This window comes from Haliotis rufescens, unplaced genomic scaffold (assembly GCF_023055435.1).
Source record: "Haliotis rufescens isolate VD_foot unplaced genomic scaffold, xgHalRufe1.0.p SCAF_4, whole genome shotgun sequence".
In the NCBI taxonomy this organism is placed as follows: domain Eukaryota; kingdom Metazoa; phylum Mollusca; class Gastropoda; order Lepetellida; family Haliotidae; genus Haliotis; species Haliotis rufescens.
In genome coordinates, this window is record NW_025964112.1 from 49,928,236 (window position 1) to 49,941,143 (window position 12,908).

Consider the following 12,908-nt stretch of genomic DNA (forward strand, 5'->3'; position numbering starts at 1 on the left):
AGCGACCTTCTGCAGACTTTGACTGACCAATGAAAGGACTTAAAAGAAGTCAACAATAGCCAATCAGAATGAAGCTTTCTTGAGCTTTACAGCACTAGTTTCAAACTAGCAACTTTCATTCCATCCTTCACTTTGAAAAATATAGATTCAAAATTGCTGAAATGAGATCGTATGGCAGTACTTTCCATAGCCCATTCTTCCATTACAAATGTTTATCCCATTGATGTGAGAGAGATAATTTTGACGGAATCAGTTGTAAGCCTGTAATTGTCCTTTGGAGTTCACCTTTTCAAGTTTGCATGATCAGAAAACACATTCCAACTTTCATTTTCCTGCTCTGGTAAGCAACTCTGATTGGTCAGATAAAAGGTATGACCTGTCAGGGCTCAACTTAAGGAACTTGATTTAGCTTGAACCAGGTGCATGTTGATTTGGAAACCAAATTACACCAAACTAAACCAGGTTGCACTGTGGTCGCATAAATTTATCAAAGTTGAAACATAGGCCAGTCAGCTGCCAGTGTCACTATTATTATCAATGCTTTGCTGTAAAACATAATAGGAACATGTGCACATAATCTTGAAGTACCCACAGTTTGGCGATGTCAAGCCCAATGAAGTATGACAAACTGCACATAATACAGGGACTAGTGATGTAGTATGGTAAGTACACCTTACAGATACTGAGTTTGTTCAAAGATTGATTTTGTGGCATCTTCCCGAGGCAAGGGAGTTAACTGACTTTAAAAGTCCAGTTTCCACCCTTGCCGAACTAGGCTGGAATTCCTGGGCTCGACCGTAGTGGTTATTATGAGTTATGCCCCTTCTAAGCCTCTCATATGGACCAGTCAGATTCCACCTCTCGTATCACTTGCGTTTGCTTCAAACCAAACAGCGGCACCCAGTCAAAACGATCTTATTGACATTCAAGATCTGTATTGTGATAAAACGGGTCTTACATCACGAAGTGCATCAAATCACGTGAACACCTTGATTAAAAACATGAAAAGACTTGGAAAATATCTGTTGACAACGAGTTGGCGGTGCACATGCTTTGCAAATCCTGCAATCGACAGAAATCTGCACGACATTTTACGAACCGGATTTCGATTTCGTTGCGTGATTTTGATTGGACTATGCATAGACTCTAAAGTCCAGCCAAATGTAACTCCATAATACCAGCCTAGTTCGGCAAGGGTGGAAACTGGATTTTTATAGTCAGTTAACTCTCTTGCCTCGGGAAGATGATTTTGTGAAGGGGAAACATAAGGGACACAAATTTGATTTTTTTTAACATGGTGCATGTAGACATGAATATTTGGTTGCATTTTTCAATAATAGGTTGCACTGGTGCATGTTTTAAATGGCTAAATCGAGCCCTGTCTGTAATGGAATGTCGTCAGATCTTTGTTTAGCGATAGCGACAACTAAGGTCTGACTTAAATGAGATTAACTTTTCTGTTACTTCATTCCAAATTCATCTATTGCATTCTATTCTCTGAGAAGGAAGTTGATAAAAGGGACATGACTAGCAGTGAACAAATCATAGTTCATGTTGAGTTTTACCCGACACCAAATATTGTGTCATATTATGTCAAACTGAGAATCGAGATGATTTTGAACCTAATGGGAATAAAAATGAAAGTCTGTCCTTTTCTTGATTTAACAATCAATAGAATCTCATCCTTTAATAAGTTTAATACAAAAAGACATGTTTTTTTATACAATTCCATCTAAATTCTTGAAAGCCACTGTGTTATGTCTAATCAGGTGGGTAGCTCTTGAAGATGTTAAAAAAGAAAGGATTAGCTTGGAGAGTATTAACACATACTATTCAGAAATAAATGTCTGAGATTCCTCTGTCCTTCATATCCCAATATCCCTCTGCATTAATAAGCTGTGGAAGGGACAGAGGGTGTTCCGACCAGCTGTGATATTGATGTTTCCTAAGCAGTGTTATATACTACTCAACATTTCCTAAGGACCAAATCGTCATCTTTAGGCAAAGGTCCCTAGCAAATGTTGAGTAGTATAGATGAAGTATGAATGGTTTCACGGTTACTGATGAGTGAAGCACATGTGATATTTGTATATAGACTGATGTAAGTATAAACACAATCATATTTAAGTCTATTTTTGTATATATTGACAGCACTCCATGGAATAAACTGAATATTAATTGATGATTTGTTTGTGTTTATATGAAGAAAAAGTGTCTGGACCGAAAGAGCATCATTCAGTGGGATGATGAGGACATGGATGTGGAATGCTCAATGTAGTACTGTCAACAGAAGTCTATGATCAAGCATTTCATTACAAAATTCAGTTTGAAGATGTATTTTATACAGGCATAATGCTTATGGATTGTACAGATAGATATGTGTAGAACCATGCTGATTCTGGGTTGGAACTGGTTCCCAGCAACCCAAACTGGTCGTACAGGGTAACTACCATATATAGGCGTCTATAAAGCGACCCCACGTATAAGACGACCCCCATGTACAAGCCTTTAAAATCGATGCTAATTTATATACCCCGTCTATAAAGCGACCCCTCGTATAAGACGACCCCCCTGTACAAGCCTTTAAAATTGATGCTAATTTATATACCCCGTCTATAAAGCGCATTGGCATGAAGCACATCACCAGCACACACATAAGATTCATAGATCTGCGTGTCATCGTTCCCCATTGACATGGGACATTTCTCAATCATAGGCTGTGTTGTGGTAGAGGCACCATTATTTAAAGCCTGACATCGTATAACTAATATATTGCTGAGTACAAGAATTGTTTAAATGATTCTTGATCACGCAAATAGCAAACTGGATGTCACATCACCATTATGCTGTAAACCAGCCTACTGATTGATGTCAAAGTAATACATGTCATTAGATAGCAACAACAAAATCCTTTCCTTTCCTCGGTTCAACTTTGGAAATGTCCTCCATATTGTCTGCCATGGAACATTAAGAAAGCTTTACAGAGGCTTTGAATGTTTAGATATGTAGATCCATTTTTTCCACTCAGGGAATAATTATCTACAGTCCATCCATTAAATATTTATAACAATCTATACCCATCTATCCAACAATCCTTACTTATCTCTACCCATCTATCCAACCATCCTCACTTATCTATATCCATCTATCCTCACTTATCTATATCCATCTATCCAACCATCCTCACTTATCTCTATCCATCTATCCAACCATCCTCACTTATCTATATCCATCCATCCAACCATCCTCACTTATCTCTATCCATCTATCCAACCATCCTTACTTATCTCTACCCATCTATCCAACCATCCTCACTTATCTATATCCATCTATCCAACCATCCTTACTTATCTATATCCATCTATCCAACCATCCTCACTTATCTCTATCCATCTATCCAACCATCCTCACTTATCTCTACCCATCTACCCAACCATCCTCACTTATCTATATCCATCTATCCAACCATCCTCACTTATCTATATCCATCTATCCTCACTTATCTATATCCATCTACCCAACCATCCTCACTTATCTCTATCCATCTACCCAACCATCCTTACTTATCTCTATCCATCTATCCAACCATCCTTACTTATCTCTACCCATCTATCCAACCATCCTTACTTATCTATATCCATCTATCCAACCATCCTCACTTATCTCTATCCATCTATCCAACCATCCTCGCTTATCTCTACCCATCTATCCAACCATCCTCACTTATCTCTACCCATCTACCCAACCATCCTCACTTATCTCTATCCATCTACCCAACCATCCTTACTTATCTATATCCATCTATCCAACCATCCTCACTTATCTCTATCCATCTATCCAACCATCCTCACTTATCTCTACCCATCTATCCAACCATCCTCACTTATCTCTACCCATCTACCCAACCATCCTCACTTATCTATATCCATCTATCCAACCATCCTCACTTATCTCTATCCATCTATCCAACCATCCTCACTTATCTATATCCATCCATCCAACCATCCTCACTTATCTCTATCCATCTATCCAACCATCCTTACTTATCTCTACCCATCTATCCAACCATCCTCACTTATCTCTATCCATCTATCCAACCATCCTCACTTATCTCTACCCATCTATCCAACCATCCTCACTTATCTATATCCATCTATCCTCACTTATCTATATCCATCTATCCAACCATGCTCACTTATCTCTATCCATCTATCCAACCATCCTCACTTATCTATATCCATCCATCCAACCATCCTTACTTATCTCTATCCATCTATCCAACCATCCTCACTTATCTCTACCCATCTATCCAACCATCCTCACTTATCTCTACCCATCTACCCAACCATCCTCACTTATCTATATCCATCTATCCTCACTTATCTCTATCCATCTATCCAACCATCCTCACTTATCTCTACCCATCTATCCAACCATCCTCACTTATATATATCCATCTATCCTCACTTATCTATATCCATCTATCCAACCATCCTCACTTATCTCTATCCATCTATCCAACCATCCTCACTTATCTCTACCCATCTATCCAACCATCCTCACTTATATATATCCAACCATCCTCACTTATCTATATCCATCCATCCAACCATCCTCACTTATCTCTATCCATCTACCCAACCATCCTTACTTATCTCTATCCATCTACCCAACCATCCTTACTTATCTCTATCCATCTATCCAACCATCCTCACTTATCTCTACCCATCTATCCAACCATCCTCACTTATCTCTACCCATCTACCCAACCATCCTCACTTATCTATATCCATCTATCCTCACTTATCTCTATCCATCTATCCAACCATCCTCACTTATCTCTACCCATCTATCCAACCATCCTCACTTATCTATATCCATCTATCCTCACTTATCTATATCCATCTATCCAACCATCCTCACTTATCTCTATCCATCTATCCAACCATCCTCACTTATCTATATCCATCCATCCAACCATCCTCACTTATCTCTATCCATCTATCCAACCATCCTTACTTATCTCTACCCATCTATCCAACCATCCTCACTTATCTATATCCATCTACCCAACCATCCTCACTTATCTATATCCATCTACCCAACCGTCCTTACTTATCTATATCCATCTATCCAACCATTCTTACACATCTATCTACCATCGCTGTCTACCTACATCCATCTACCAACCTGTCTACATCAATCTATCTACCATTCCTGTCTACATCCATCTACCATTCCTGTCTAATTACATCAATCTACCATTCCTGTCTACCTACATCCATCTACCATTCCTGTCTACATCCATCTATCTACCATTCCTGTCTACATCCATCTACCATTCCTGTCTAATTACATCAATCTACCATTCCTGTCTAATTACATCCATCTACCATTCCTGTCTACATCCATCTACCATTCCTCTCTACCTCTATCATCTACCATCCCTGTCTACATCCATCTACCATTCCTGTCTACATCCATCTACCATTCCTGTCTACATCAATCTACCACTCCTGTCTACATCATCTACCATTCCTGTCTACATCCATCTACCATTCCTGTCTACATCCATCTACCATTCCTGTCAAACCTACATCCATCTACCATTCCTGTCTACATCCATCTACCATTCCTGTCTAATTACATCAATCTACCATTCCTGTCTAATTACATCCATCTACCATTCCTGTCTACCAACATCCATCTACCACTCCTGTCTACATCCATCTACCATTCCTGTCTACATCCATCTACCATTCCTGTCTACATCCACCTACCATCCCTGCCTACATCCATCTACCATTCCTGTCAACCTACATCCATCTATCATGCCTGTCTACATCCATCTACCATTCCTGTCTACATCAATCTACCATTCCTGTCTACATCATCTACCATCCCTGTCTACATCCATCTACCATTCCTGTCTACATTATCTACCATTCCTGTCTACATCATCTACCATCCCTGTCTATATCCATCTACCATTCCTGTCTACATCCATCTACCCTTCCTGTCTAATTACATCAATCTACCATTCCTGTCTTATTACATCCATCTACCATTCCTGTCTACATCCATCTACCATTCCTGTCTAATTACATCCATCTACCATCCCAGTCTACATCCATCTGCCATACCTGTCTACATACATCTACCATTCCCGTCTACATCCATCTTTCATTCCCGTCCTGCTACATCATCTACCATTCCTGTCTACATCCATCTATCTACCATTCCTGTCTACATCCATCTACCATTCCTGTCTAATTACATCCATCTACCATTCCTGTCTACATCTATCTACCATCCCTTTCTACATCATCTACCATCCCTGTCTACATCCATCTACCATTCCTGTCTACATCCATCTACCATTCCTGTCTACATCCATCTACCATTCCTGTCTAATTACATCCATCTACCATTCCTGTCAAATTACATCCATCTACCATTCCTGTCTACATCCATCTACCATTCCTGTCTACATCATCTACCATCCCTGTCTACATCCATCTACCATTCCTGTCTACATCCATCTACCATTCCTGTCTACATCCATCTACCATTCCTGTCTACATCATCTACCATCCCTGTCTACATCCATCTACCATTCCTGTCCACATCCATCTACCATTCCTGTCTACATCCATCTACCACCCCTGTCTACCTACATCCATCGATCTATCATTACTAGCATTGGATCAATGATGATTGCAGACTTCCTCCCTTTCCTACTGTGGAGAGAATGCCTGTCAATAACATTAAACATGCAATAACTGCAGCACAGTCTGAATGGGTATCACCTTCTGGTCGTCAAGATATAATTTATTTGTAAAGCTTTAGTTTTGAAAACCTGCTGTTCGGCATTTCGTCCTTTGCCCTTTCCATACCATAGACAGTGTCATATCGACCTGGCATGGGCACAGCACAGGTCGCTCACCGTAAATAGTTTTGCTTGCGCCTAAGCTTTCAGAACCGATATTTAACTGGTACGAGCTTTGGCTTGAAATCATGTGACATTTCTGTTTAAAAGATTTTCAATTTCACTCAAAATGTCGTAACATGAATGGCAAGTATACCAAACTGGGGATGTGTTCGTAAGTCTTTTTTCACACGGTAAGACTTTTCAAGCAACCCGATTGGCTGCTCGCCTCCTCATAACTCGATACATCATATGCCAAAACTTAAGACGCCGAAAGGGCTGGAGCTGAGTAATCATGAAACTTTTATTGCTTTGTATGCTGGCCATCGGTAAGTATGTTTTATTTGTCAAAATGAAATGGTAACACATTACATGATTACTAGCATCAATAAGTTAGTTGGTGATTTCAAAGGCTACGAAAGAGGAATTACAATTAGAAATCAGGTAGACAATGTCGAGATATAAAGATAGCAAAACCCTTTACAGTCACAAGAAATCTTTGCTAAAAGCAGCGGATTGTAGAATTACCACTGTATCTTGAGCAGGTGTTTATGAACCACCATCAAATAGTGATGGTACCAGGTGTTCGCGAAAAGGGAGCGTATTCTGCTTCACTGGATGTTTTATCTCTCTGAATCTTTATGCATAGATGTAAATATGAAACAGATGAGGGGGTCAAACTGGTCTCCTTTATCTATATATAGTTAAGTTTGTCATGTGGGATATTGATGAACAAAGTTGAAAAATCAAAATGTTTTGGCAGAATTGAACTCTCTTTTTTTCTGAGGTTGCAAAACGTCATGCAAATCCTTTGAATTTTTGAGAAACCAAATGGTTTTAATTCCGATCGTCTCAAATGCTTCCTGAGAATATATAGAAAGTCCTTCCTTGATTGTATTAAGGATTACGGTTAATCTTTGAGACATGGATTTGGTGATACATTTGCTGGACCCAGATATATATTTCTCTTTGTCCGATTAGTGCAGTTCAGTTGCATCTAGAATTAACCACTTTATACCCACACTGACTTTTTCAATCACCTTCAATCTTACACTTTTCATTGTTTTTAAGAGACGTTGTACATTTATCCACTTTTATAAAGCACCCACTCAGTGTTCATCTTCACGACGCAAGGGAGTTAACTGACTATAAAAGTCCAGTTTTCACCCATGCCGAACTAGACTAGAATTATGGAGTTATGTTTTGGCCGGACTAGCGAGTCTATGCATAGTCTAATCAAAATCGCGTATCGAAATCGACATCCGGTTCGTAAACTGCCGTGCAGATTTCGATCGAGTGTAGGATTTGCAAAACATGTGTACTGTCAACTGGGCGTCGACAGATATTTTGTAAATCTTTTCATGTTTTTAATCAAGCAGCTCGCGCGATTTGACGCACTCCGCGAAATAGGACCCGTTTTCTCACAATATAGATCTTGATTATTGATCAAATCGTCTTCACTGGGCACCGCCATTTTATTTGAAGCAAATGCATGTGATATGCAGAGCAACACATTTCAAAAGGCGATTTCATTCATTTCGATCTGGGTAGGGATTTCATAAATATCACCATCTTGCAAATAGATTCACAATATCTACCTGTTTGGTATGGGTTAGGGAACAAACAAACACAGTTAGGACATGATTACCCTTTTTGCGAACACCCAGTGTCCACATTGCAGTGATTCATTGATCATTTCATTTTCCCCGCCATTTCGCCTTTTTCGCCCAATGGAATCTGTTTCGTTGGATAATTGAGACTCTAACTTAAGTTTTGACATTTCATAATAAAAATCATATTGTCAATATCTGTATAAATGCCGCACATTGTTTATACCGGCGACTCCCAAAGAGACGAGCGAACGTCTCCACAACATGACCAGGATTAGCACCCTTGTTCGACGCAGACGCAGACGATAATATCGAAATGGATGTTATCTTTAATATCATCCCGCGATTCAAATCATTAATATAGGATATAACATGGCAATAATCAATGCATTATATTTCCGCTGTATGAAGGAGAAAATTTAAACTTATACCGTGTACTGTGTAATAGATGTTTAGTTTAAGAATAGTTCCCAATAGTTTAATGTTTTTAAAAAAATCACCCAAATGGTGGCAAAACCCCTGAAGTGAGAGCGCTTTCCAATGCGTCGATCGATATTTAGACTCTTTTTCGGGCAGTGGTTTGTCTGCGCCAAGCATGACATCCCTTTGAGGGAGATCGAGACAGAGGTATATCGTGTATACACCGGCCGCGTCATACCAAAAGACGTTATAAGATGGTACTTGTTGTTCCCCTGTCTGGCGCTCGCCATTAAGGGGCTAAATCAAGGACTAGTCGGCTCGGAGTCAGTATACTGTGTCTGAGTGGGGTATTCATGTTAAATTGAATGGTATCTCAGTGAGCTAGAACTATAAATCGGCATCAGTGCAATAATCTTGGAGGCGACGTTAAACCCATTTTCACCTCACCTCACGTATGCATGAGGGATCAAATTAAAACATAAATACATCACATTTCGTTTTAATTTTGGTTGATATATCTGAATAATGTATATTTCTTATCTTTTATGTGCAATCCTATTTACAGGCCTTTCCTTCGGACAGACCCCAGGAAGTCCACCCCCACGTAAGTGCTGATGTGTTGTTCTTAAACCTTTCGTATGTCTACATGAGCTGAGTGTTGATTGTTTAAGGCTATGCATATATAAGGGTAGGGTCAGATCCGTGGAATGTCGCCTGACTTCTGCAAACTGTCGCATGAATTGCGGTTAAATAGACTTAATGAAATCTAACAACAGTTCTTTCAATTTTCAATGACATAAAACACCTATGCGGTATACTTCCTCTTGTCTAAACAATGTCCGCCATCGGGAGGAAAGTAACACACTCATCTCCTTACATCTGTGTTCTGTTTACACTTGGTTCTGTTTACACATGTGTTCTGTTTACATCCTTGTTCTGTTCACACATGTGTTCTGTTTACATCTGTTCTGTTCACACCTGTGTTCTGTTTACATCTCTGTGTTCTGTTCACACCTGTGTTCTGTTTACACCTGTGTTCTGTTTACACCTGTTCTGTTCACATCTGTGTTCTGTTCACACCTGTGTTCTGTTCACATCTGTGTTCTGTTAACATCTGTTCTGTTCACATCTGTGTTCTGTTTACATCTCTGTGTTCTGTTCACACCTGTGTTCTGTTTACACCTGTGTTCTGTTTACACCTGTTCTGTTCACATCTGTGTTCTGTTCACACCTGTGTTCTGTTCACATCTGTGTTCTGTTCACACCTGTTCTGTTCACATCTGTGTTCTGTTTACGCCTGTTCTGTTCACATCTGTGTTCTGTTTACACATGTTCTGTTCACATCTGTTTTGTTTATATCTGTGTTCTGTTCACATCTGTTTTGTTTATATCTGTGTTCTGTTCACATCTGTGTTCTGTTTACACCTGTTCTGTTCATATCTGTGTTTTGTTTATATCTGTGTTCTGTTTACATATGTGTTCTGGTTACACCTGTTCTGTTCACACCTGTGTTCTCTTCACACCCGTGTTCTGTTCACATCTGTGATCTGTTTACATCATGGCGCCGCAATTCGCTGTGCAGAGTTGCGTCCCATGAGCACGCCAGAAACCTATGGTTGAGGGTTCGAATCCCGGTTCGCTCCGATGATGTGACTGGTTTGTCAGCACCAAACACGTGCTCGTGGGCTTCAGCAAAGTGGTAAACGTCTCGAACCTGCATCACTTCGGGATATAACGGGAATACAGTTCAAAGCGGCGTTAAAACCCAACTCACTCACATCATGTGAAATCATATCTAAGCGCAGCGTGAAAAGTAAACTAATCTGTCTGTTTATTTCCTTTCAGCAAATCCTGCATGTTTAGACTTCAAACAAGTGAACTTCAAGATTAACTGCACGCATTTTGGGTCGTGTGTCGGCGATCAGCTGGTGGCTACCGCGTGTCAGGACGGGATGCTGTTTGACGACATGAACCACCAGTGCAGACTCCCGTACACGGGGGATGCCCGAACTGATTGTGATATGCTGATGGCACTTCAGCAAAACTAACTGATGCAGCCTTCTTTCACAGATCGTTTGAGAAGTGGCGTTACTCTCACCAACGAGAAACTCTCCAATTCTGTTGCCTATATTTCCAAAATGATGTTTAAAGTTTTAGTGCAATGAAGCAACAACACAAACTCCAACGGATATGAGCATACCAAGTTCTCGTACGACGCTTTTGGGGAATTAGTTTTGCTATATAGCTACACACTAAAAGAGAGATTTTACTTTGTCATGCTTTAGTTCACTAAAATATTGATGTATGTACAAAAGACTATGCAGTTCCCTCTGAATAAAATATAACAACAATTTGCTTGGTTTTGCATTGTTTGAAACAGAATATAGATATTGGGGATGGGCCATTTGAAATGGATTTTTTAAAAATATCCCTACAAATATACTATATCAGACTGTTGAAAAGAAAGAAAATTGTCTGCCCCAAAGAAATACATTGTTACATTGATGATTTTGGCGGGGTATAAGAGAATTATTTCCCCCGCTCAGAAATTTATTACCTTCCAAGACGGGTAACACAGTATTTCATCAAGATCACGTGGACCAATCAGATCTCATCATTCTGACATTTAGGTATAATAATGTTCTTTAACGTGGCTTTCGACCAGTTCGGTAGTTGGTTCCAATTTCGGGTTTGACGTGATTTAATGTTTCTTAGTTTGTTGGCACCATGCCCCGTTGGTTAAACCAAAGTGGTAAACGCCTGAGACCTGCATCACTTCCGTCTTGCCTCCCACTCCAAGCTGACTGAAATACTGTTGAAAGCGGCGTTAAAGTAAACCTCACTCACTCTTGGGAGATGATCAGGCGAGATCGGTCAACTGTCACATTGCAGCAAGCTGACGAAACATGTTTGTAAATATATCCATTTGTAAATATCCTCTATGTATCTCTTTAAAAAAAAGAAACGCAAAGCCAGATTTGTCGTGTGAGGTTGACACCAATGCAGTTGTTGTTGACGATGTTGTCGACTCAATATGACGCGTCGAACAGGACGTCTCGCTCGAAGACCTGCTGCTCTTAAATGGTTTCGTACGGTCTGGTCGGCGCAGTCCGAGTATTTGGGGTGTGGTCGTCCTTTCACGTAGGTGGCGCAGTCGGATGTAGCAATCTTTTGCGGGAGTGGTTACTCTTGGTAGTCCCGACCTTTGCCGATCACTAGTTGATCGGGATTCCCCTGCCTGCATGCGGCCTATGGCGTTGTTTCTTTACACTTATGTTAATCTTGGCATGTTGTTGAACTGTCACTGTTCGATTGACGCAAAGGCCAGGCAATAAAAAAACAATACCGTTCTTAGTGCTGCTGCACGTAAAGTACGTGCAGCTCCATGGCCCTTTTGTTAATGCACTAGGTTCGTTTTTCCGAATCGTACGTGTTTCCCGTCTTATGGTTTGTTGTGATCATTTTGATCCGGGAAATTTGTCACTGACGCGATAACACATTAAACCTCGTCATTTTGCACCTCTTGGTCCGCTAATTTCGCTTTTATCCGTATTGCGTTTCTTTTTTCGAAGAGTATATCTAGGAATGAGGAAGACAGTCTATGTGGTCTTGTGGTGGAGCGTCCACCAGGAGATTTTGCTGGGACTTTGTATAGAGATTAGATATCTTTTTCAGCTAAAGCTGCAAAACCAGATATTTTTTTAAATAAAAACTGTGGGCCTGAATATGTTAATCATGAAAACAACTTGCAACAATGTAACTTTTGTGGTAGACAATTTCTTTTCTCTGCAGCAGTCTGAAGACTAATTCTCGGACAAAATCCGATAATATTCACTCACTTACTTTATCAAAACTTCATGTTACCCGATGTCGATTTACAACATGGGTACAAAATCCGGTCAACCCCGCCGTTATATGGCTGGAATATTGCAACGGCGTAAAATCATTCA

At 40.1% G+C, this 12,908-nt stretch overlaps 1 pseudogene; it reads left to right on the plus strand.

Annotated features, from left to right (window-relative positions):
* Window positions 1-3,102: 3,102 nt before the first annotated feature.
* Window positions 3,103-6,101, plus strand: LOC125372275 (annotated as a pseudogene).
* Window positions 6,102-12,908: the final 6,807 nt, after the last annotated feature.